The sequence below is a fragment of the Xyrauchen texanus genome, chromosome 17 (assembly GCF_025860055.1).
Source record: "Xyrauchen texanus isolate HMW12.3.18 chromosome 17, RBS_HiC_50CHRs, whole genome shotgun sequence".
Classification (NCBI taxonomy): Eukaryota; Metazoa; Chordata; class Actinopteri; order Cypriniformes; family Catostomidae; genus Xyrauchen; species Xyrauchen texanus.
Window position 1 is genome coordinate 15,492,735 of NC_068292.1, and position 27,713 is coordinate 15,520,447.

The following is a 27,713-nucleotide window of genomic DNA, read 5'->3' on the forward strand; positions in this document are numbered from 1 at the left end:
CTCATTAGAAGCCTTTACTCATTTGTGTGTGACTATTGGCCACTGAGGGCCTTTTTGTTTATGTTTTATGAACGATGCTGCAGAGTAACATATTCACGTTTACAGTTCGCTGCCTCCTGATTTCATTACCCAGACCTTCTAAAAAACCTTCTACCAGGGAATTATTGGACGACAACTTTGTCATAGAGTCTTCACCAGTATCCAAAATCATCATGTCCCTCACCAGCATCCAGCAAACACAACATCAGGCTTTCATGGAGTATAGTTTCCAACTCTTGCTCCAGGCTCAAACGGAGGACTGCATTCCAGAGCCTGAAGGACAGAGATGGGGCTGCAGCTGTGACCCCGGAGCCCACATCGCAGGTGACCCACGTTAAAATGGGGCCAGACGATGATCCCTTGACCTTCCTCGACCTCTCTGATAAGACCACTGAAGCGTGGAAGAGTTCTTCTGACCAGTTGGTTACCGCTACATTCTAGGGAAGCACAGCTAGCAGCCCAGCAAATTCCTGCCACCAGCTTCCTCGAGTATAAAGACCTGAAGAGGGCCATCGTGAAATGAGTTGGCCAAACTCCTGAACAGAGCTACCAGCGTGTCAGGTCCCTGACATTCGGGAAACACAGCCACCCATTTGCTTTTGCACAACAGCTCCAGGATGCCTACTAGAAATGGTTGCTGGCTGAGGCGATGTGGAGATCGTCAATCTGGTGACACTGGAGCAGTTCATCTTCCAGCTTCCTTTAGGGATGGCAGAGTGGGTCTAGCACCATTGCCTGGCATCGCTGGAGGAGGCAGTCCAGCTGGCCGAGGACTTTCCGGGAGGCAGCGAAACAGAAGCTCTTCCTTCTCTCTCTCCTCTGTTTCTCAACCCCCTCTCTCTTGTCCCTCCCCTTTCCATCCTGTTCCGATTCCCTGGAGGTGGGGAGGAGCCCCACCCAAAACCCTTCCCTGATCTAAGGCGTCCTTCCCCGTGTCTGTGTCACCCACTTCTCATGCTCTCCTCCCCAGGTTGATGGGACCACCCCCACGAGTGAGGTAGGGAAGCCTGGGCTGGTCTGTTGGGGCTGCGGGGAAGCCGGACACTTCCAGGATCAGTGATTGCGATGGAGGTGGTGACACTGGTCCAGATCCCTGACCCTCCACGGGCCTCACCTGTTTGAGCAGGGATGCATTGTATACTGGTGAGTTTAAAAGGGGATTCAAACCTAGCTTTGGTGGATTCAGGCTGTTCTCAAACCTGTATTCACCAAGGCTTGATGCAAGACAGGGCATTGGGCATGGATAAATGTGTGAGGGTGCGGTATGTGCATGGGGATATTCACATGTTTCCAGTGGTTACCATTGAAATACTATTCAGGGGAAAAAAGAATAGAGTAGAGGCCATGGTTAATTCCTGCCTCAACCATCCACCCATCCACGAACTATACAAATTGTTAGGTATTAATCAGTTCGCACCAGTGTTTATTGGAACGATTTAATAAAACTTTAAACAATTGTATTCGTAAGTTCATACACGAGGACGCTAGGAATTTTGATAAGTGGCTCAAACGCTGTTATTTGTAGTGTGAGAGGTCCCGCAAGCCTCCACAGTGTTTTTTCCATTCAAGCTGCTGTATGGGCATTGGCCGCGCACTGTGTTCAACATCATATGGGAAGCTGGGAAGAAGGGACCTTCAAACAGTAAAAATGTATTTTTCAGTACTTTCTTTTTCTTAGAGCAAAACTCCTAAAGTCATGGAGGGAGGTGGTCCCTGTGGCCTTAGTAATGGTAGTACCAGAGAGGGCAAAGCTTGGGGCATGTTGTGATGGGGGCACGGTCCTGTGTGTGCTCATTAGAAGCATTTACACATTTTTGTGTGTGACTGCTTGGCCACTGAGAGTCTTTTTGTTTATGTTTTATGAACAACGCTGAAGAGTAATAAACATACTCATGTTGAAAGTTTGCTGCCCCCTGACTTCTTCATTACCCAGACAACGAACCAGCTACAGGACATTATAGGCACATTTGAACATTCGATTCAAGCCTAGTGATCAGGTTAGCTACACTGCATTTTTGGGAATCACAAACATACTTGAACGTTTGTTTCAAACCTAGTGAGCTGGCTGCCTAGATAGGATATTTTGGGCACCATAGATTAATGAATGAATGTTAATTTTTTATAACCCTTTTATGACACTACATTAAAACCACTTTACATAGTGAACAGGTGGTTCTCCTCAACCACCATCAGTGTGCAGCATCCACATGAATGATATGACAGCAGCCATTGTGTGCATGTACACTCATCACACACCAGCTGTTGGTGGAGAGCAGAAAGTAGAGACATACAACCAATTAATGGAGGTGGATTATTAGGAGGCCATGATTGATAAGGGCCCATTGGTGGAATTTGTAACCAGGTTTACACCCCTACTCTTTACAAGAACTACCCTGGGATTTTTAATGGCAACAGGACGTCAGGAACTCTATTTAACATCTCATTTAAAAGATGGTGCCTTTTTACAGTACAGTGTTCCCTCCACTGTCCTGGGGCGTTAGGACCCACACAGAGCGCAATGTGAGCACCCCCTGCTGGCCACTCTAACACCTCTTCCAGCAGAAAACTTAGTTTTCTCCAAGAGGTCTCCCATCCAGGTACTGACCAGGCTCAACCCTGCTTAGCTTTAGTGGATAACTGGGCAAAATCTGCAGAGTGAAACGGCTGCTGGTGATTTGAAATGATCCATTTTAATGTGATTTGAACCTAGTAACATGATCTATTAAATTAATTCAAACCTAGTGAGCTGGCTACCTAGACATTAATTTTTTCACATCTTGACACGTTCAAACGTTTGATTCTAACCTATTGAGCTGCCTGCCTAGACAGCTTTTTTTGGCATTACAGATCCATTTGACTGTTAGATTCAAGTGATTCAAACCTAGTAGCACGATCAATTTCACACACTTGATTCAAACCTAGTTTGCTGCCTCTCTAGACAGGATTTTTCGCATCATAAATGCATTTGATTCTTACAAATCAAACATTTTGAATCTAGTGCACTGCCCATCAAGGCAATATTGTTCAGCATATATTCAAATTGGAACCTTATGTTCTATGATGCCCAAAAATGGTGTATAGGTAGACAACTCACTATGTTTTGAAACACCACCCCTCCATTTCTCATTCACTTTTTTTCTGTCTCAATTGTGTCTCAATTTTTCACTTTTTCCCTCCATCACTCCCTCATCCTTTTAGCCTCATACTTTTTCACTCATTACTGTATTAGTCAAAGGTCATTTTCCCAGATGACTGATCTTGGCACAACAGCCCGTTCACACCTCAGCGATCCAGTTCAGTGCCAAAGCCCAAATGCACGCATAAGTGTCACACTAATGAAGATGGAATGCGGGCCCAGTACCATAAAGTAAATATGTGTGTCGCAAGCTAAATATGCTTGAATGTGTGTGTCTTAACAGGCTTGATAGATAGAGAAGCCTCCTGCCTGTTGTCTTTCAAGTCATAGAGGTCAGTGTGCTTCTAAGCCTACTGGATTTGCTCACTGTCTGTTTGCTTGATTTATTTATTGCCTTGGGTTTTCTGCTCTGACTTTGGTAAGCAATTGAATTTACCAGAAAATGGTGAGCTTTATGGAAATCAGAAAACACTATATTAAAGAAATTTGAAATGTTGCAGAAGCGCATGTAGTATTTTTAAAAGAAGATAGCCTGTCCTTCATTTTATCAGCTGTCCTATAATATATGATACATACAGTGGTTTTAAAGGACCCATTCACTCAAAAATGAAAATTTTGTAATTATTTATGAACCCCTTTGTTGTTCTAAACTCATATGCCGTTTTTTGTCTATAGGACATAAAAGCAGACAAAATTCCAAATAATCTTTAAAAAGCTCTTTTCTATCAAATCTGAGTTCATAGTGAGCATGGCCATCAAGTTTCAAAATGTACAGAAAAAACACTTAAAAAGATGTTTTGCTGGGTAAACTATTTCTCTACCATAACTTGAAACATGGAAATGTATAGGTGGTTAAATAATTTAAAGGCGTTGTGTGTGCGTATGTTTGTGTGTAACAGTCAGACTTTTTCCTTGGAGCATGTTCCCATCCTTGTATCCATTGAGTTATTATGCAAATGAGGCAGTGGGGGTCTGACCTATCAGACTGTAATGTGTAATTGGGTTGCAGAGTTAATGGAGTATGGATGTGAGGTCTTTTCAATAGCTTGCATTCTCATTAGAGAGGATGCTGCATCTGCGTCTCATTTAAAAGATGGTGCCTTTTTACAGAACAGTGTTCCCGTCACTGTACTTGGGCATTAGGACCCACACAGACCGCAAGGTGAGCACCCTCTGCTGGCATCACTAACACCTCTTCTAGCAGCAACCTTAGATTTCCCCAGGAGGTCTCCCATCCAGGTACTGACCAGGCTCAACCCTGCTTAGCTTTAGTGGATAACTGGGCAAAATCTGCAGTGAAATGTCTACTGGCCATTTGAATTGATCCATTTTAATGTGATTTGAGCCTAGTAACATGATCAATTAAATTAATTAAAACGTAGTGTTCTGGCTACCTAGACATTATGTTTTTGACATCTTAGCACGTTCAAACATTTGATTCAGAACTAGTGAGCTGCCTGCCTAGACAGCATTTTTTGGCATTACAGATCCATTTGACTGTTCGATTCAAGTGATTCAAACCTAGTAGCATGATCAATTTAATAGATTTAAACCTAGCGAGATGGCTATCTAGACAGCATTTTTGGCCTTCCTAGGCAAGTTCAAACACTTGATTCAAACCTAGTAAGCTGCCTCTCTAGACAGGATTTTTGGCATCATAAATGCATTTGATTCTAACAATTCAAACATTTCGAATCTAGTGCACTGCCCATCAAGTTAATATTGTTCAGCATATATTCAAATTGGAACCTTATGTTCTATGATGCCCAAAAATGGTGTATAGGTAGACAACTCACTATGTTTTGAAACACCACCCCTCTATTTCTCATTCACTTTTTTCTGTCTCAATGTGTCTCAATTTTTCTCTTTTTCCCTCCATCACTCCCTCATCCTTTTAGCCTCATACTTTTTCACTCATTGCTGGATTAGTCAAAGGTAATTTTCTCAGATGACTGATCTTGGCACAACAGCGCGTTCACACCTCAGCGATCCAGTTCAGTGCCAAGCCCAAATGCACGCATACGTGTCACACTAATGAAGATGGAATGCGGGCCCAGTACCATGAAGTAAACATGTGTGTCGCAAGCTTAATATGTGTGAATGTGTGTCTTAACAGGCTTGATAGAGAGAGTCGTCTCCTGCCTGTTGTCTTTCAATTCATAGAGGTCAGTGTGCTTTTAAGCCTACTGGATTTTCTCACTGTCTGTTTGCTTGATTTATTTATTGCCTTGGGTTTTCTGCTCTGACTTCGATAAGCAATTGAAATTACCAGAAAATGATGAGCTTTATGGAAATCAGAAAACACTATATTAAAGAAATTTGAAATGTTGCAGAAGCGCATGTAGTATTTTTTAAAGAAGATAGCCTGTCCTTCATTTTATCAGCTGTCCTATAATATATATGATACATACAGGTGAAACTCGAAAAATTAGAATATCGTGCAAAAGTTCATTAATTTCAGTAATTCAACTTAAAAGGTGAAACTAATATATTATATAGACTCATTACAAGCAAAGTAAGATATTTCAAGCCTTTATTTGATATAATTTTGATGATAATGGCTTACAGCTTATGAAAACCCCAAATTCAGAATCTCAGAAAATTAGAATATTACATGAAATCAATAAAAAAAGATTTTAAATACAGAAATGTCGGCCCTCTGAAAAGTATAATCATGCATATGTACTCAGTACTTGGTTTGGGCCCCTTTTGCATTAATTACTGCCTCAATGCGGCGTGGCATGGATGCTATCAGCCTGTGGCACTGCTGAGGTGTTTTGGAAGACCAAGATGCTTCAATAGCGGCCTTCAGCTCTTCTGCATTGTTTGGTCTCATGTCTCTCATCTTTCTCTTGGCAGTGCCCCATAGATTCTCTATGGGGTTCAGGTCAGGCGAGTTTGCTGTCCAATCAAGCACAGTAATACCATGGTCATTGAACCAGGTTTTGGTACTTTTGGCAGTGTGGGCAGGTGCCAAGTCCTGCTGGAAAATGAAGTCAGCATCTCCATAAAGCTTGTCTGCTGAAGGAAGCATGAAGTGCTCTAAAATGTCCCGGTAGACGGCTGCATTGACTCTGGACTTAATAAAGCACAGTGGACCAACACCAGCCGATGACATGGCTCCCCAAACCAACACAGACTGTGGAAACTTCACACTGGACTTCAAGCATCTTGGATTGTGTGCCTCTCCTCTCTTTCTCCAGACTCTGGGACCTTGGTTTCCAAATGAGATGCAAAATTTGCTCTCATCAGAAAAGAGGACTTTGGACCACTGAGCAACAGACCAGTTCTTTTTTTCTTTAACCCAGGTAAGACATTTGACATTTGAAGCCCATGTCCAGGACCCATCTGTGTGTGGTGGCTCTTGATGCAGTAACTCCAGCCTCAGTCCACTCCTTGTGAAGCTCCCCCACACATTTGAATGGCCTTTTCCTGACAATCCTCTCCAGGCTACGGTCATCCCTGCTGCTTGTGCACCTTTTTCTTCCACACTTTTCCCCTCCACTTAACTTGCTATTAATGTGCTTTGATACAGCACTTTGAGAACATCCAACTTCTTTTGCAATTACCTTTTCAGGCTTTCCCTCCTTGTGGAGGGTGTCAATGATGGTTTTCTGCACAACTGTCAGGTCAGCAGTCTTCCCCATGATTGTGAATTCAACTGAACCAGACTGAGAGACCATTTAAAGGCTCAGGAACCCTTTGCAGGTGTTTAGCTGATTAGAGTGTGACACTTTGAGCCTACAATACTGAACCTTTTCACAATATTCTAATTTTCTGAGATTCTGAATTTGGGGTTTTCATAAGCTGTAAGCCATAATCATCAAAATTATATCAAATAAAGGCTTGAAATATCTTACTTTGCTTGTAATGAGTCTATATAATATATTAGTTTCACCTTTTAAGTTGAATTACTGAAATTAATGAACTTTTGCATGATATTCTAATTTTTCGAGTTTCACCTGTATAGTGGTTTTAAAGTACCCATTCACCCAAAAATGAACATTTTGTAATTATTTATGAACCTCCATGTTGTTCTAAACTCATATGCCATTTTTAGTCTGTGGGACATAAAATCAGACAAAATTCAAAAGGATCTTTATGAAGCTCTTTTCTATTAAATCAGAGTTCAGAGTGAGCATGGCCATCAAGTTTCAGAATGGACAGAAAAACACTTAAAAAAGATGTCAAGTCAAGTCAAGTGGTTTTTATTGTCATTCAACCATATACAGTACAGTACACAGTGAAACGAGACAACGTTCCTCCTCAACATAGGACAAACACAGAACCACATGAGACTACACAGACTAAATAACTTACCTATATAAAGTGCATGTGCAAACCTGTGCAAAAAGTACAGGACAGTACAATAAATTACTAAAAATTAACAGGAAAATAGGCACAGTGAGAGACAGTGCAGCGCCGACCAGTACACAGTAGTGCAAAAAGATGACAGTTTCTAAAAATGCCCAATGTAAACATAACATACTATGAGATAGTGTTCTATGCACATTGCAGTTATTGAGGTAGCAGCCAGGTATAAAGTGACAATAATAAAAGTGCAACTCAGGACACGTGTGTGTGTGTGTGTGTGTGTGTGTGTGTGTGTGTGTGTGTGTGTGTGTGTGTGTCAAACCAGTCTCTGAGTATTGAGGAGTCTGATGGCTTGTGGGAAGAAGCTGTTACACAGTCTGGCCGTGAGGGCCCGAATGCTTCAGTACCTCTTGCCAGATGGCAGGAGGGTGAAGAGTTTGTGTGAGGGGTGTGTGGGGTTCATACACAATGCTGGTTGCTTTGCGGATGCAGTGTTTTTTGTAAATGTCTTTGATGGAGGGAAGAGAGACCCCGATGATCTTCTCAGCTGTCCTCACTATCCTCTGCAGGGCTTTGCGGTCCGAAACGGTGCAAGTCCCAAACCAGGCAGCTCCTCGGGATGCTCTCAATAGTCCCTCTATAGAATGTAGTGAGGATGGGGGGTGGGAGATGTGCTTTCCTCAGCCTTCGAAGAAAGTAGAGATGCTGCAGGGCTTTCTTGGTAATAGAGCTGGTTTTGAGGGACCAGGTGATGTTCTCTGCCAGGTGAACACCAAGGAATTTGGTGCTTTTGATGATCTCCACAGAGGAGCTGTTGATGTTCAGCGGAGAGCAGTCACTCTGGGCTCTCCTAAAGTCAACAACCATCTCTTTTGTTTTGTCCACATTCAGAGACAGGTTGATGGCTCTACACAAGTCCGATAGCCGCTGCACGTCCTCTCTGTATGTTGACTCAGCGTTGTGTCATCGGCGATCTTAATGATGTGGTTCGAGCTGTGCGTTGCTGCACAGTCGTTAGTCAGCAGAGTGAACAGCAGTGGACTGAGCACACAGCCCTGGGGGGGGCCTCAGTGCTCAGTGTGGTGGTCGTGGAGATGCTGTTACCGATCTGAGGTCTCCCAGTCAGGAAGTCCAGGATCCAGTTGCAGAGGGAGGTGTCCAGGCCCAGCAGGTTAAGATTTCCAATCAGGTGCTGAGGAAATATTGTGTTGAATGCTGAGCTGAAGTCTATGAACAGCATTCGAACGTATGAGTCCTTATTATCTAGGTGGTTAAGGACAGGTGGTTTTGTGCGTCTGACGAGCAGTCTGTATGCTGGAATTAGCATAACAGAGATGTGATCTGAGTAGCTGAGGTGGGGGCGGGGCTCTGCCCAGTACACGCCTGGGATGTTTGTGTAAACAAGATAAAGCGTGTTCACCCCTCTCGTTGAAAAGTCCACATACTGATGGAATTTAGGGAGCACTGTCTGGAGATTGTCTCCAGCGACAATAAACAGTCCACCAGGGTGAGCGTTCTGCAGTTAGCTCATAGCCCCATACAGTTCAAAGAGCGCTTCCTTAGTGTTAGCGCTGGGGGGAATGTAAACTCCGGTTATGATAACAGTGGTGAATTCCGTGAGTAAATAAAAAGGTCTGCATCTAACAGTCACAAACTCCACCAGCGATGAGCAGTAACTAGAGACTAGCATAGAGTTATTGCACCATTCCGTGTTGATGTAAACACACAAGCCACCACCGCGAGTCTTACCACAAAGAGCTGCATTTCTGTCGGCACGAAACGAGGCGAGCCTGTCTAGCTGAATGGCTGAAACTAGCTTATTGTCCAGGGAGCAAACATTTGAGAGCAGGATAGATGGGAGAGCCAGCCTGCTAGGGTTTGTTTTTAGCCTAGCATGGACCCCCGCCCTCTTGCCGCTTCTTTCACTTCCTCGCACACCACTTACGATGTCCCCTCCCCCGGGCACCGGCATCAGGCGACGCCGAGGACTGGAGGCCTGGTTTCCGCAGCAAGCCGAGTACGCGTAGCAACTCCTGCAGATCATCATGCAGCTTGGTTTGTTGCATGAATCTTATATTTTAACAGTGTCTGGCGATGGTAGACACGAACACCGGTTATTCCGATGTCCATGTGCCGTAAAAGTCGGACTAATGACAAAAATAGCATCATTTTGGATCCGGAGTGGCTGCTGCGGGCTACCGCGCCTCCATCATGGATCCGAATGTTTTGTTGGGTAAACTATTTCTCCACCATAACTTGAAACATGGTAATTTATAGGTGGTTAAATATTTCAAAGGCAGTTTAGCCTTGTAAATTGTGTGTGTGTATGTTTGTGTGTAACAGTCAGATTTTTCCTTGGATGTTCCCATCCTTGTATCCATTGAGTTATTATGCAAATGAGGCAGTGGGGGTCTGACCTATCAGACTGTAATGTGTAATTGGGTTGCAGAGTTAATGGAGTGTGGATGTGAGGGCTTTTCAATAGCAGGATGCATTCTCATTAGAGAGGGTACTGCATCAATTGTTAACAGTCAACACCAACCCCATGAATGCACACACACACACTTAACATAAACTCGCAACTATTTCCAATATAGGTCACAGTAACGGAACATTCACAGAGATGAGAAGCAAAGAACTTCCTTTACATTTGTTTCAGATTTTTCTTTTTCATTACAATTTTTGAAGCTTTCTGATGAAAGCTCATTCAGGATTCCTGCGGATCCTTAAAAAGTCTTAAAATGTATGAAAAGCTATCACTAAAGATGAACTGTTGATGATGATTATGTAGTGTTGATGATCAATATTTACTTTTAATTGTTTATATTGTAATACACTTTAGATTATTAGTACACATTGTGTAACCTTTATTTGTTTGAATGAGCAGCTGGAAGCAGTGAAGCGCAAACATTTCAAAATAAGATTCCCCTGTATATTTCAAAGTTAAAGTGCCTTTAATGTTAAAAGTTATACAAAGTTCCATGCATTCAGTGCATCTGGAATTTAATTAAATTTGGACTCTTGTAGCCTCTGTCTGGCCCTCTCATCACAGGAAAGAAAGACTAAGAACATTTAATATAGGCTACCAATATTAAAAAAGCTATTGGCATACTAACTGGCTTTCTTTCAACACATAATCAAATCAGCACAATCCAGTATTGGTCAACCTCTAATTTGTATTTATTTATATGATGTACATAAAGCAGTTTTAATGTGATATACTGTGGAAAACTTACATTTACATTTATGCATTTGGCAGACGCTTTTATCCAAAGCGACTTACAGTGCATTACAGGGACAATCCCCCTGGAGCAACCTGGTGTGAAGTGCCTTGCTCAAGGACACAATGGTGGTGGCTGTGGGGCTCGAACCAGCATCCTTCTGATCACCAGATTACCAGTTATGTGCTTAGACCACCCTATGAGAATTTTAAACTTTACTGATAAGCAATGTTAAGGCCAGAATATCATAGACACTTGTTTGGGCTCTTTTAACTCAGTCTGTGAAGCAACAACCTTACAACCACCCACAGCACCTGAGCATCATGGCAGCAATTTTGCATGGGCGAGCACAAATTTAAATCTAGTTATTTCCAAGTGCAAGTGCATTGATGATGTCACCTTCTCCAAGACCATCACCACACGCCTCAACCAGAAGCCGTGGATGGCTGCGGAGGTGCGCACGCTGCTGAGGACCCAAGACTCCGCCTTCAGAGCAGGCGATAAGGCAGCCCTGAGAACAGCTAGGGCCAAACTGTCCCGGGCAATCAGAGAGGCAAAGCGCGCACACGCCCAGAGAATCCACAGTCACTTCCAGGACAGCGGTGACACGCGGCACATGTGGAAGGGTATCCAGGCCATCACCAACTACAGGACAAAATCAGTTGCCTGTGACAAAGATGCCTCCCTTCCAGATGCGCTGAATGACTTCTACGCTCGGTTTGAAGTGCAGAACGACGTGGTGGCGAGGAAGACCACCCCTCCTCCCAACGACCAGGTGCTCTGTCTTACCACGGCGGATGTGAGGAAAACTCTACGTAGAGTCAACCCACGGAAGGCTGCTGGACCAGACAACATCCCTGGCAGAGTGCTCAGAGGATGTGCAGACCAGCTAGCAGATGTTCTTACCGACTTCTTCAACATCTCTCTGAGCAGCGCCGTCGTTCCAACATGCTTCAAGGCCACCACCATCATCCCCATGCCAAAGAAGTCTTCAGTGTCTTGCCTCAATGACTACCGCCCAGTCACACTCACACCAATCATCATGAAGTGCTTCGAGAGGCTCATCATGAGGCACATTAAGACCCAGCTGCCCCCCTCACTAGACCCACTGCAGTTTGAGTATCATCCAAACCGTTCAACGGATGACGCCATCGCCACAACCCTCCATCTGGCCCTCACCCTCACCTAGAAAAAAGGACTCATATGTTCGAATGCTGTTCATAGATTTCAGCTCAGCATTCAACACGATAATTCCTCAGCACCTGATTGGAAAGCTGGACCTGCTGGGCCTGGACACCTCCCTCTGCAACTGGATCCTAGACTTTCTTACTGGGAGACCTCAATCAGTCCGGATCGGGAACAGCATCTCCACCACCAACACACTGAGCACTGGGGCCCCCCAAGGCTGTGTGCTCAGTCCACTGCTGTTCACTCTGCTGACTCACGACTGTGCAGCAATGCACAGCTCGAACCACATCGCCAAGTTCATAGATGACACGTCCGTGGTGGGTCTCATCAGCAAGAATGACGAGCCAGCATACAGAGAGGAGGTGCAGCGGCTAACGGACTGGTGTAGAGCCAACAACCTGTCTCTGAATATGGACAAAACAAAAGAGATGGTTGTTGACTTTAGGAGAGCACAAGGTGAACACTCTATGCTGAACATCGATGTCTCTTCTGTGGAGATCGTCAAGAGCACCAATTTCCTTGGTGTTCACCTGGCGGAGAACCTCACCTGGTCCTACACCAGCTCTATCACCAAGAAAGCCCAGCAGCGTCTCTACTTTCTTCGAAGGCTGAGGAAAGCACATCTCCCACACCCCATCCTCACTACATTCTATAGAGGGACTATTGAGAGCATCCTGAGGAGCTGCATCACTGCCTGGTTTGGGACTTGCACCGTTTCGGACCGCAAAGCCCTACAGAGTATAGTGAGGACAGTTGAGAAGATCATCGGGGTCTCTCTTCCCTCCATCAAAGACATTTACAAAAAACACTCCATCCGCAAAGCAACCAGCATTGTGGACGACCCCACACACCCCTCACACAAACTCTTTACCCTCCTGCTGTCTGGCAAGAGGTAACAAAGCATTCTGGCCCTCACGGCCAGACTATGTAACAGCTTCTTCCCCCAAGCCATCAGACTCCTCAATACTCAGAGACTGGTTTGACACACACACACACACACACACACACACACACACACACACACACACACACGTGTCCTGAGTTGCACTTTTATTATTGTCACTTTATACCTGGCTGCTACCTCAATAACTGCTAGAACACTATTTCATAGTATGTTATGTTTATGTTTTTAGAAACTGTCATCTTTTTGCACTACTGTGTACTGGTCGGCGCTGCACTGTCTCTCACTGTGCCTATTGTCCTGTTCATTGTCAGAAATGTCGTGTACTGTCCCGTACTTTTTGCACATGTTTGAACGTGCACCTTATATAGGTAATATAGGTATGTATAGGTATTTTATTTAGTTGTGTAGTCTCATGTGGTCCTGTGTTTGTCCATTGTTGTTTTTATGTAGCACCATGGTCCTGGAGGAACGTTGTCTCATTTTGCTGTGTACTGTACTAACTGTATATGGTTGAAATGACAATAAAAACCACTTGGCTTGACTTGAGGGTCCTCTCCTGGATCTGATCTGTGCCCAAGCCAGTCTAAAGTCTCTGAATCAGACCCAAATCGTCCCTTAAGCAAAGAACGGTGGACCCGTACTTGGTTCAAGTCATCAATGGGAGCAATAGTGTACACTATGCCTCCTTCCTCAGGTGACCATATGACCTGATATAACACAGGGCTCCAACGATCACGGATCTTATGGCACCCACGTGCACCATAATCGCGAAGGTACACCAATTGCCCATCAACGAGCGCTGCATCCCGAACTAATACATCGCACTGCTCTTTACACCTCTCCGTCGCATCCCGCATCCGTTCTCGACCTCCCTCGAAAGCCACATGTAGTCGTGTTTGGTGTTCCAACACCCACTCGTATACCCCACCTTCTGTAGGCTATGTGACTCTACCTAACAAGAAATCCACAGGTAACCTTGCTTCTTGGCCAAACATTAAAATATGTGGTGACTCACCTGTAGTCTGGTGAGGGGTACTGTTACAACAGAACAGCACCTGAGGCAGAAACGATACCCAATCTCGCTTTCTCGAGCTCGGAAGCATCCGCAACAGATTGTGTAATGTACGATTAAAACGCTCACATTGACCATTACCTGCTGGGTGATATGGAGTAGTGCGTGACTTCACAATCCCATAGAGAATGCATAACTGGCGAATCAATCCAGACTCAAAATGTCGACCCTGGTCCGAATGAAGTCGGGCCGGGACGCCAAACTTACAGAACCACTCCACCACTAATACTCGTGCCACTGTCTCTGCTCGCTGATCCCGAGTCGGGACAGCGACTGTGAACTTGCTGAAGACATCAGTCATCACCAGCACATTCTCCACTCCTGAGCTAGATGGTTCTAAAACTGTGAAATCAACAGCTAGGATCTCATTAGGACGGGAAGCCAACAGTGGGTGGCCGTGTATCTTTTGCCACCTGGCAATGCTCACACCGCTGGCACCAATTTGCCACCTCAGCTGCTAGCCCAGGCCAATAACATCATTGCCAAACTAATTCAATGGTGCGCTCCACACCTTGATGGTCATGATTTTGATGGAGATGTGTCAAAACTTCCGCTTTTAAAACGGTTGGCGAAACCAGCTGCAGTACCTCCTAATTAACATCAGGTCACATCACCCTTCGGTACAAGACCCCATCTCGCTCTACCAGATGCTTCCACTGGCGAAGCAAGACCAAACCCAGTCTCGAAAGCTCCCGTCATTCCTCAGGTCCTGGATACCTCTCCTGTCTCAAAAGTCCCAGGACTTTGCCAACCACTGGATCAGCAGCCTGCATGGACCCCAATACTGCGAGAGTGACCCGGGAACAGAACCATTGTACACTGGGTTACAGCAGTGGCAAAATCCACTCCCATTGATTTCCTCAACACAGATGTAATTACAGTGCCAGAACCCAATTCCCCCACTGAAACTGGAGAGTTCAGCCTAGACAAGGCATCAGCGTTTGTATTACTCTTACCTGACCGATACCTTATATCAAAATCGAAGGCAGCCAACTGGGCGACCCATCGCTGTTCCATAGTCTCCAACTTGGCAGTGGCTGAGGGGGTTGTTGTCTGTAAACACTAAACACCTATTCCCCATCAAATATTCTCTAAATCTCTCAGTCATAGCCCATTTGAGCGCTAAAAACTCCAGCTTCATGGAGCTATAATTGGACATATTATGCTCATTGGGTCTAAGACTATTGGCATATGCAACCGGTCACACCTTACCATCCTGTTCCTGTGAGAGTACTGCGCCAAGCTCTCCATGGCTTGCATACACTTCAAGGAAAATATCAGCGTGGTAAAATCAGCGTATGCCAGTACAGGGGCAGTGGTAAGCCTACTTTTTAACCCCTCAAAACTGTCCTGACACTCTCTTCCCCAGGCACTAGAGAACATCTCTCCCCCTATCTTCCCTGACCTAAGCTTACTTCCAGTCAGTTCTCCCACCAGCCAATGCAGAGGGGCAGCCAACTTTGCAAACCCCTCCACAAAACGCCGATAGTAGCTGGCGAACCCAAGGAAAGAACACAACTCTTTTACTGTGGTTGGGCGAGGCCACTGTATCACCGCATCGATCTTACTAGAGTCCGTAGCGACACCCTTGCTTGAAATAACGTGGCCCAAGTACTTTACCTCAGGCTGGAAGAAGGCATATTTCTCCAGCTTCTCCTTCAAATTCTCCCTCTCCAAACAGGCAAAAACTACTATTAACCATTCCAGGTCCTGGCTAATAGAGGATGAGAACACTACAATATCATCCAAGTACAACAGGAGAGACTGATACCGTTGGTCTCCAATTACCCGTTCCATTAGCCGCTGGAACGTCGATGGAGCATTGCAGAGCCCGAATGGCATCCGATTCCACTCGAACAGCCCGAAGGGGGTGCAAAAAGCGGTCTTTGGCTTGTCCCCCTCGGTGAAGGGAACCTGATTATACCTGCTAGCCAGATCTAAGGTGGAAATCCAGCGGGCCCCTGACAATGCATCCAGCGACTCCTCTGTACGAGGCAAGGGAAAAGGATCTCTCCTGGTCTTGGAATTCAACTGGCGGTAGTGTACACATAAGCGCAGTCTACAATCCTTTTTTTTCACAAGGACAATAGGCGAAGCATATGGACTGCAACTCTCCCTAATGACCTGGGACTCCAGTAACTGGTTAATATGAGCCCGAACGGTCTCATACTCTGAGGGGGGAGTGCGTCGGTGTCGCTGCCTCACCGAGACATCGTCTACTAATGGGATGTCATGGGAAATGAGATTCGTGCACCCCAAATCACTCTCATTTGCAGCGAAAATGCGGCGATACCTCTCCAACAAAACCCTAATCTTACTTCAGGTAACAGAGACACATCAATCACATCTATCTGTGCTTGTGCCACGAGGCAAGCAGCCGGGGCAACCAGCGAATCTGCTGTAATGGTGTTAGACCGAACCTCAGTAACGCCTACAGGTTAGCTAACCATGTATGCGCTACTCAAAGTGCCCAAAACCTGACATGGAAAAAGTAAGGTGTCTAGAGTACCAACACTGACTACTGGTACGTAGACAGTGCCTTTAACAACACGAACCAATGCGGGTGACACTGACAAATTTTCCCGGAAGCCCAGATTCAGGGGGCTCGAGGAGTATCACTCCATCTGCAAACTGCTCAGAACAGGTTGCCGCAACCAATGTCATAGTACCGCCTGCCACTCGCTGCGCCCGAGGACCCTACACCCTGGCCCATCCTGAGCAACCGGACAGAGGAGAAATGTTCACTCCATGGCACTGTTGCAGTGCCTGCATAACAAAAGAAGGTGCGCCTACCACGGAAGGGTAGTCAAAGAGTGCGGAAACATGCTGCCCGAACAACTCCTGGTAGCACCGCCCCAGCACATTCATCCCTACTACATCAGGAGCTTGAACATTCATGCCACCAGGGAGATCCTTAACCACTAATATCCCACAATTTGGGACCATGTGCCCACATAATTCGACATCTAATTCCAAGTAACCAATATATGGAATAGAAAGCCCATTTGCAACGCACAATAACAACCACTGGCAGGACTTCAAGCGATCTTGCCCCCAAGGTTCAAAATGTCTACGAAAACAGGTTTCGGTAATCGTAGACACCATCTATTAAACAAGACACAGCAACCCCACCAATTCGGATGTCTAAGTGTGGACACGAAGACACCAGTTGTGGTAAAGGACTTAAACTATAACCTACCTCTGAGGCGCATTTCTCCCCAACCGGACTGTGACTCGGCAACCCGGCGGGGACTAGTTTTTTGACGGTCGACCCAATCGAGGCGGTCTACCCTCAGCAGACAAACCATCCACATGAGGGGGCAGGTCCCTAGAATAAGAGGCCACTCGCTCCTCAACACACTCCCTAGCAATATGTCCCGGTTTCTGGCACTGACTACATATTATCAGGATGCTACGAGCGGGTGGAGCACGTGACAACGGGCCTCGCAATCGTGCAACGCTTTGGGTGAGCCGTTCCAGCTGTTCCTGCTGTGCCTTAAACATCTCGCTTAACTCACTCAACTCAGAGCGTGGAAGTAAACTGCCAACTGTAATGTGCTGCTTCCCCCTACCCCAAACTGGAAGCCCTGAACCGATGGGACAGAATGGCTACGCCCCCTAGCACCCCCTGGCATCCCTTCTTGTTCCCATCGCATTGCTTTGCCAGCAGACTCATGAGTACCAGAGAAAATTCCAATAGGGTTTCTCCCTCATGCTGTCTCCTGGAGAAAAAGGTTTCCTGTAAAGCCACATAAGACTGGGAGCACCCGTACAATTCCTGCAATGCAAAAATAATTTTGTCTGGGTCCTACCGTTCTAGCCTTGGGCGATACAGAATTTCTTCCCGAGCTTCCCCTTCCAAATGATCAAACAAAAAGAATGCACGATCAGTGCTGGACATATGACGGGCCCTCATACAGGCTTTTGCCTCGTCGACCCATTCGTTTATATCGATTCCCGTTCTAACATTAAATTTAAATCTTGTGGTATAAACACAAACCTCTCTGCAACTGAACAGCAGCTTGTCAGGAGGCACGGGCCCAACCCAAGTACCCCAGTAATCAATATAGACAACCCCTGCTAAACACCGATTACGCCACCTTGGGAGTTTCACCCAAGGAAATAACAACACAATAAGGGCACAAAGTTCCGTTCCCACAGAGATAGAGCAGAGATGTGAATATACAAAAATATTTTATTTTAAGATTTAGTAATATCTATAAACACATACCAACGCCACACAAGTCATGGGCATAGAACCGGGTCTGGTAACTTATTCAAAGAAATAACACACATTCAAAAGAACAAATTCACATAGGAGCCCACAGTCGATGGCAAGGAGAGAAATAACAACCTGCTCAATTTCCACTTCACTATAAATACCACAAGTACACTCGTACACTCACTTCACCATGCACATATGCAGGTAACACACAAAAATATAGTCACAACACTCAGTTAACTAGGGTACCCGTTATCCCAGAGCAGTTAGTGCCCTCTCCTGCCACAGCTCCGGACCCTAATAGAATAAGAAAACCTAGTGACTCAGATTGACAAAGAGGCAAATAAAAGAAAAAGGGACAATTGCACAATTACCACCAAATTAAATTATACAAAAACATATCAACTAAACCAAAAACAAGAAAACAAAAATAAATATATCGCTTTTAACTACAACTTCACTTTTGTGTTAATCACCTTACACCTTCATTCAATTTATATACACAAAACAAATTTACATACAATGGGATCGTTCCATACATGCACACACAGGTGCGCACACACAGGCGCGCTTCGCTGTTACAGATCCCACACACACATTAGACAGAAATATGAGGACGGAATCAAAGTTCCCCAAGGAATCAAAGCAAAAACTTATAAAGACACAAAACAAACTCACATAGAAGTCACAGCCCAGTTGAAACAAGACGATGTGGCGCTGATGCGTGGTCGATATGCAATTCCACAATCTCCCGATGCGGAGCTCAATTGGGGTGCAATCAGTCCAGCGGATGGAAGCAACAGGGCAAGGCAAAAACCCTACGTCAATAAGAATAAAGAGTAAAGCAGAAGGGGAAGCCGGGCCGCAGTCCCAATTGTCTATCCACGAGAACACCGGGACGTCATATAACATGCGCCGCTTCAGCTAGAATAAAAGGGAAACTCATATAAACAGCAGCTTCTGTACAGAGGTTAGTGCATACAAAACGATTTCTTACCCACCTGATTGTTAGCACATTGGTCATTTCCGCATCAACTACTCAGTTGAAAAACAGTGCTGGGTGCCCTAAAATAACAATAACACAACAGCCAACAGCTCACCCTCAATGAAGCACGATTAATCCTACATGGTAGGATACCGAAATGCAGCCACAGCCAAACATTAGACCCATATTGCTCCGATGTTTATTGCAAGGGAAAAATCTGCCAGCATCCAAATTTACATCAGCCAGCCATGAGTCAACATGCTTCCCAAGACCTACCGGAAACCTTATATACACACACACACACACAACCTCACCTGGTACTAATTAGGTGATTAACATTACGCATGTCCCTGGGGCATGGCCAAATCAAACGGACATAACTATTCCGGTTACAATCACATGTCATATGTTTACAAAGCTTCTTCCGGCAGCAGTGAGGGATTCAAATGAGATAAATGTAAAGATTTAGACAGGCTGACAGAGAAGGTTAATGAGTAGAGACCCACATCTGAACACTAAAGGAGGTGAGAAAGAAAAGATGGTAGATACTGTTTCTGATGTGGGTAGTACAAGAGCAACACAAACTTTGATTTCGGCTGAAGAGCTGAAGATGGCATTTGGAGACGTCTCGGCAGCACACTCAATCGCAAAGTGACACCACTCTCCCGTTCCTGTTAGGGTTTCCAATCGATTCTCCCCACTCAGTGATGCACCCACTGCGAATCATGTTGAAAGAGCGTTGGTCATAGGTGATTCTGTTTTAAGGAATGTGGAAATAGAGACTCCAGCCAAAATTGTTAAATGCATTTCATGTGCCAGAGCATCCGACATCAGATAAAATTGACAAGTGCTGGCAAATGATAAACATAGATTTTCTAAAATTGTTATTCATGTCGGCACTAACAATGTCTGTCTTCGCCAGTCAGAAATCACTAGAGATAATGTTAAAGAGGTGTGTGAACTTGAAAAAACGATGTCAGACACTAAACCGGATGAATATATTAGTTTAAATGAATCTACTCCCCCAGGTTATTGTTATAAAAATGAGCCTCGTCTAAAGGGTCAAAGAGGAGATGTTACTACAATTTGCAGTGACGTTTTTGGTGTTACTCAGAGGCAGGATGTTATTTTAAGTCTTTTGAACTAATAATGCTTAATGTAGCACCGTCAGATATAAATAAAAAAAAATCTCTGTCATCTTTTTCCCTTGCTACATTATATAGATCACCCGGGCCTTACTCTGATTTCCTTGGTGAATTGCAAATTTTCTATAAGATCTAGTAGCTGTAGATAGACTTTAATTGTTTGTGACTTCAGCATTCACATAGATAATGAAAATGACACATTGGGATTAGCAGTTATCAATATTCTCACCACGCTTGGATTCAGACAAACTGTAGCAGGAAAAACTCATCACCATAATCATATGCTCTCTGTGAATCAACTGCTTGGCTCCAAAAAAAAATCTGAATGAGTGGTTGCGAGCCAGCTACTTTTATACTCATATGTCCAGGGGAGTTGCATTCAAATTCCACTCACCAATTTCCATTGGCCTTTTCTCAAATTTCAGAGGTGTTTGGGGCTCCCAAGAGCTACTCCTAATGTCACTACACTCTTGGAAACCCTGAATGCAGTCCTGAAAATTTGGAGAAACCATGGACAAGGTCTTTCGGTCCGCACCAAAGTGCTTCTGGAAAACTGTCCGCCAGAAGGGGGAAACGGGGAACCATCCAAGCTGTATACAGCAAAGATGGGACACTGTTGACCTCAACCTTTTAACTACTAGATCTAATAAGGTTATTGGGTGGTGGAAGGAACACTTTGAAGAGCTCCTAAATCCCAACATTCCCTCTGTGCTAGAGGCAGAGCCAGAGGCTGATGGGGGATCAGATTCAATTTCCCTGGGGGAGGTCACTGAGGTAGTCAAACAACTCTGCATTGGCAAAGCCCTGGGGATTGATGGGATCCTTTGGATGTGGAGGGGGTGTCATGGATGACACGCCTCTTCAACATTGTGTGGAAGTCTGGGACAGTGCCTAAGGAGTGGCAGAACGGGGTAGTGGTTCCCCTCTTCAAAAAGGGGGATCAGAGAGTGTGTGCCAACTACAGGGGTATCACACTTCTCAGCCTCCCTGGTAAAGTTTACTCCAAGGTGCTGGAGAGGAGGGTTCGGCCGATTATCGAACCTTGAATTGAAGAGGAACAATGCGTGTTCCATCCTAGCTGTGGAACGACGGACCAGATCTTTACTCTTGCAAGGATCCTGGAGGGGGCCTAGGAGTATGCCCATACGGTCTATATGTGTTTTGTGGATCTGGAGAAAGCGTATGACCGGGTCCCCTGGGAGAGACTGTGGGAGGTGCTGCGGGAGTATGGGTTGGGGTGGTCCCTTCTTAGGGCGATCCAATCCCTGTATGTCCAAAGTGAGAGCTGTGTTCGGGTCCTCGGCACAAAGTCCAGTTCGTTCCATGTGGGGGTTGGTCTCTGCCAGGGCTGCGCTTTGTCACCAATCCTGTTTGTGATATTCATGGACAGGATATCAAGGAGTAGTCGGGGTGGGGATGGTGTGCAGTTTGGTGGGCTGGGGATCTCATCACTACATTTTGAAAATGATGTAGTCTTCATGTCATCATCTGTCTGTGACCTTCAGCTCTCACTGGATCGCTTGGCAGTCAAGTGTGAAGCGGCTGGGATGAGGATTAGCACCTCTAAATCTGAGGCCATGGTTCTCAGCAGGAAACCGATGGAGTGCATACTCCGGGTAGGTAAGGAGGTATTGCCCCAAGTGAAGGAGTTCAAGTACCTCAGGGTCTTGTTCATGAGTGTCAGATGGTCAGTAACCCAGAGCCTTAACCACTCAGTTAAAATTCTGTTCACTACATACAAAGCTTTGAATGGTCTAGCTCCACAGTACTTAAGTAACATTCTACCTATGGCTCTTTGTCAAAAATCAAGTGGCTCGCCGGGTGTCTCACCATTCACCAACACATGAACCTTTAAAACTTTCTACAGATAATTTTCCAATTTCAATTCCATATTTCAACATTTTACCTATTAATATTTGCATATTTGTTTGTTTTTGAGTAGTCTACGGGCAATATAAACATTTTATTTTATTGAAAAACATTGTTTTTGAAATGGTAAATTATTAATTTGTGGTATGGCTCTTTCGGGGCATCAACCAAAGATTTTAAAATTGACTCCTTAGTGAAAAAAAGGTTCCCGAACCCTGCTCTATTCCATCAAGTTCATTACGATCACAAGTCTCTGGCCTGTTAATAGTTCCTAAAATATAAAATTTCACAAAAGGAGGAAGATCCTTTTCCTATTTGGCTCGTAAACTAGTCTCCCTTAAACTGTTCTGGATGCAGACACACTCCCTCAGTTTAAGTCTAGACAAAAGACACCTAATTTATTCTTCACCACATAATTAGGCTGCTTTTTTTTATGTCTGCAGAAACCTGAAACACTGATCGTGATCTATAACTCTAAAACTCTAAAAATGTAATGGTATCTACGCTAATATTATTCTATTTGTTTCCATGTCTCAACCTCGGTACACCTATCCTGAGGCCACCAGAACTGGCCAGATCCAGCTGCATTCCTGCTTGGTATCCGACATCACTTCAGTCTATTATAATGGACCTCAGTGGATGAACTGATGCCAACTCCAACCATAAGACATGGGATACTTCAAATGCCATTGCCTGAACCTTGGACTTAGACCTGCCGGTTGAACTGCGTGAACAGCAAGCACCTCACTGATGTCGGCCAGCATCACCTAGGTATAATGATGGACTACACTCTTAAAATGGAAAACATAGACTATAAATAAATTGCCAACCAAAGCCTTTATCGGCCAACTAACAAAGGACAATGCATCTATATGAGCTTCTGCAGTTAATCCAGGATGAATTTCAAAGACATTAGTCATTAATGTTCATACAGTTCTTACAAAATTTTAGTTTAAACACTGGCCCTTAACACTTACTTAGTTTAATAATGTTAAACCATGACTTGCACTGCATAGAAATAAGTAATATTTGCATTATATCAATGCTGTTAGCCAGAGGGGAACTGGCCCCCACAGTGATTCTGGTTTCTCTCAAGGTTATTTTTCTCCATTAACTCCATCTTATGGAGTTTTGTGTTCCATGCCACAGTCGCCTCCGGCTTGCTCACTTGATTTTTAAATACAATTTTGTTTTATACACACTTCATAATACTGTTTAATCAAACTACACAATGATGAGTCAAATACTTTATAGACATTACAGTTTCATTTTCTGTAAATACATGATTTTCTGTAAATCTGCTTTGAAACTATGTGTGTTGTGAAAGGTGCTATACAAATAAAAATGACTTGACTCGATATATATATATATATATATATATATATATATATATATATATATATATATATATATATATGTATGTATGTATACTGTATATTTCCTACTATTGTCTGATTCCAATACTGACAAATGGAAATATTTTAAAAGAAATCACAAACTTTTGTGCAGCCTTAATATGTGGGATAAATACATATTGCTTAGAAGTTGAAGAATTGCTCTTAATATATATATATATATATATATATATATATATATATTTATTTATTTATTTATTTTTTACATTTGAGGGACGATAAGAATGTAGAAACAATTACCAAGTTTTGCGATAAATCATTTGGACTTCTACACATTAAACTGTATAACTCTTTTCAGAGTCTTGTTTCTAAATATTAAACTATCTTTGATTTTGAGACCATACTGGACACGTTTTAACTGCTCCAGTCAGAGTGCAGCCCGGCCTCTGAATCTCAGTATAATTCAAATGTGGTCCATTTATCCTCATGAGCCCTGAGAGAACATAAAAGGAAGCTGAGGACTCTAATGAACAAGTGATCACTAATGAACAAGAATAGAGAGAGTTTTTTTCCCTTCTAACTCCTTTGGTCATCTCAGCAAAGCTAGTGAGCTGTGAGAGATGTTAGGTACAACCTCACAACCTCTTAAATCCCAATCCCTAAATATTGCGGCCCTGCCAGTTCACAATCTGCCCTGCCCACACAGGCTCGGGCCTGTTTGCTGAAACAAGCCAAAGGATTACCACTCAACAAACATTTGAATTGTGTTAATGTGCTGAGGCGAGTCGTCTTGGTTTATACTAAATCCCAAAGCACCTTATTGGTTACAAATTTAAAAACAGAATATAAGACAAAGGCTGAATTGTTTAACACTGAGTACTGTATATAGCCCATTCAGCAGTATGAAGACAATGCTAGGAGTCAATTAGCAATTATACAACTCAAGTCAACCAGAGATCTACAGTGGGGTCATGTTTAAAACCACATTGAAAATGTAAAAATCTAATTTGAACCTGGAAGCAAACAGAACGTTTTAGGATTGTGAAACATTAAAAAAAAAAAGAAATCAATATTTAAAAATCTGCTCTATTTCTGGCAGTCATGGCTTGTAGAGTGCTTTTCAGCTTGAGCTTATGCAAAATTCCAAATACTAAGAAATTCTGAATATAATATTTTCATATATACTGTATAAAATATGTTATTTTTCAATTAAACTTGTCACTCAAATTATGCTGATAATATAATTTGCATTGTGTCATGCTCAAATTTGTTTTTGTTAATGTTTTGATTTCATGTCTTTTATGTTAATAGTTTAGTTCCTGTGTATAGTCATGTGTTCATGTCATGTGATTTCCTGTTCCCTCATGTCATCCTGTCATGTGTTTCCCCTGTTCATTTGTCTTGTTCTCATTGGTTCATTGTTTGATTATCTTGTTATTAGTTTGGTCTTGTGATTGGTTGTCATTGTCATGTGTTTGCCCATGTCCATGTATTTTAGCCTTCATGTTTGCCAGTGTCTTTTGTCAAGTATAGTTGGTGTAACATCATGGCATATGGCATGGCATGGCATGGCATGGCATGGCATGGCATGGCATGGCAAAGCAAAGCATGGCATATCTGTTTTGTTTGCACATTAGATTTAAAGTTTTTGTATTTCACGTTTGCAAATAAACTGCCCTTGGGTTCTTCACATCATCTGGTCGTCGTCTGTTCCTGTCATCAGCCTGCCAGCCTAATTTTAAACATTGGAATAAAAAATTTAAATTAGAAAATAAAGTATTTTCATTAGTAATCTCAGAGTATTGGACTACACTGCATATCTTAAGCAGGTGTTTCTAGATGTGCTCACTGCCAAACGTTCTGAGCAAAAAAAAGTGCACAGAAAGCTTTTAGCTGTTCTTGTCAATCTATGGAGAAAGAGGGTATTTTAAGATAGTATTAGATGTAAGTGCAAGGTAGTGTCATGTTTTTAATCTTTCTACTTTGATACAGTGAAAGACAACAGGAGCACTGAAATACCATTTGTAGGACCTTAAAGTTATGAAATAATCTTTAAAATGGAATATTTTAAATATGACGTAATATCTTTTAAAATCACATAAACTGAACCTTTGTAAATTGGTGTTTGTTGCCATTTGTTGGTGCACTGTGTACTAGCCTTTTCTGGCAAAAGCAGGTTACACTGGTTATTACTGGAGGTAGACCAGCCAAACCCAGCATGAACTGTGTAAACCAGCAATTGAGCTGGTCACCATCTGAATCTGCTCCGCTATTCTAGACTATATATTTTTATATTTTTCCCACTAATTTTGGGAAAAATGTTTAGAGAGCCAGCTGCCATGTAAACACATGTATAACTAGCATGTAAAATTCTGTAAATGTAGGCTGTTGCTTTTATTTGAAAGAAAGTCATAATAGTTATTCTTGCAGATCAGCTTGCTGGTCCTGTTGTAAAGATATGGACAAGGGCAGTTACAACGAAGTAAACACAGCAGTTATATCACTCTTTCTGACACTGTAGCCTCACTAGACCTTGAGCATGGGAAATTACTTCGGACCCTGCAGCGAAGTATGTGATATCACTCTCAAGGGCTTCTGTTTTTAATAAATAAGTCACAAAAAACTAAAATATATATATATAAATTGTTAAAATACACCATCTACTCCACTTCCCTGCAACAACTGAAATATGTATCATTTGTATTGAGCCAAAAGGTCAATCTGTGATGTGTTGATCTTCAATTGGTAACACGTCTTCTCGTCACACAAATTCCCAGTGTATCTGGTCACCTGCATTTGGATGCGTATGAATGGAACTGAGTGGAACCAAAGTCTAGTGTGACCGCACCTTATTGGTGGTAAAATATCCCATCCTACCTTTTATGGTTACCATACAGTGTGATTTTAAGCGAGCCACTTAACCCATGAGCGCTGGTTTGCTCCATGTTAAACAAGCTGTTTTCAGCACTGGGCCAACATTAAATGCTTCTCCATTGTGTCTCCAATGTGTGTGCTATATTTATGTATGGATTGAAGGTTCCTGATGAATGCACTACCCCTCCACTCCACCTCTCCCGAGGCTCAGTGCGGAAATAAAGCAGAAAAAGTAATGATTCCAGGCCTTGAACATTCTTGCACAGCTTGTGAAGGGGCTCCCAGATTCCCCTGAGACAGACATACCATTCTCAATCTGTGTGTCAGCTTGCAGTTGGCCAGACCTCTCTCTCTCTCTCTCTTTCTCTCTATCCTCAGTCTCACTTGTCTGTTTATCATGTTTTTAATCGGCCCCTGGACTTGTGCTCTCTGCAGGTTTATACAATGTCTTTGACACTAGTCGAAAGACAGACAACACCATCCCAGCACCTCCGGCCTTTCCCAGCTCTACCTTGATGGCCTTATCCAGCCTCAGGTGTCCGCCTTGGGGGAGAGAAGAGAAGGGCAGGGACAAGGCTCTTGCGGTCTGACTGCATCTCTGCCCTTTCTGAGTGGGTTCACTCTCCATTCATAGTAGACATCTACACAAAAGTGGAACTGATAATCTGTGCTTTTTGGTATTGCTAGTGTATAGCGATTTTCACACACAACAGTCTCTAGATTTAACTCAGAATGGTGCCAAAAACAAAAAACATCCATTGAGCCGCAGTTCTGCTGACAAAAATGCCTTGTTGATGAGAGAGGTCAATGAAGAAAGGTCAGACTGGTGTGTGCTGACAGAAAGGATATGGTAACTCAGATAACCACTCTGTACAATTGTAGTGGGCAGAATAGCATCAAAAAATGCACATCACCTCAAACCTTGAGGCTACAACATCAGAAGACCACTTATTAGGACCATTATGTTCTTAAAAATGTGCTCGGTGAGTGTATATTTACTGTATTAATAATAATAATCACAACTTGATTTCCACATTTTCTGAAGAAAAACCAAAGTCCACTCGGCCGTCATCTTGGGAACATTCCTGGGCAGACATAGCAATATAAATGTAAATCTCATATCTGCTTGAATTGGGAAAGACCAAAATCTCTAAAACGATTGGTCAAGGTTATCATCAGCAGTCAAATCTGAAATCAATGATATTGTAAATTGTGATAAAAAGACTATTTTTCATGCTAGTCGAGCTAATGCACATAATTTTCTCGAGTTGACTGACTGGCGAAGTCTGTATTTAAAAGGTGATTGGCTCTTTTACCTGTAAGAATGAAGTTCCTTTTCTACATCTGACACATTGGGTGTTCCATTTTTGTTCCAAGTGCTCAGTCTCG

At 43.5% G+C, this 27,713-nt stretch overlaps 1 pseudogene; it reads left to right on the top strand.

Moving 5' to 3' along the window:
• Positions 1 to 27,713, top strand: part of LOC127657621 (serine/threonine-protein kinase ULK4-like) — a 287,951-nt pseudogene that overhangs the window by 154,143 nt on the left and 106,095 nt on the right.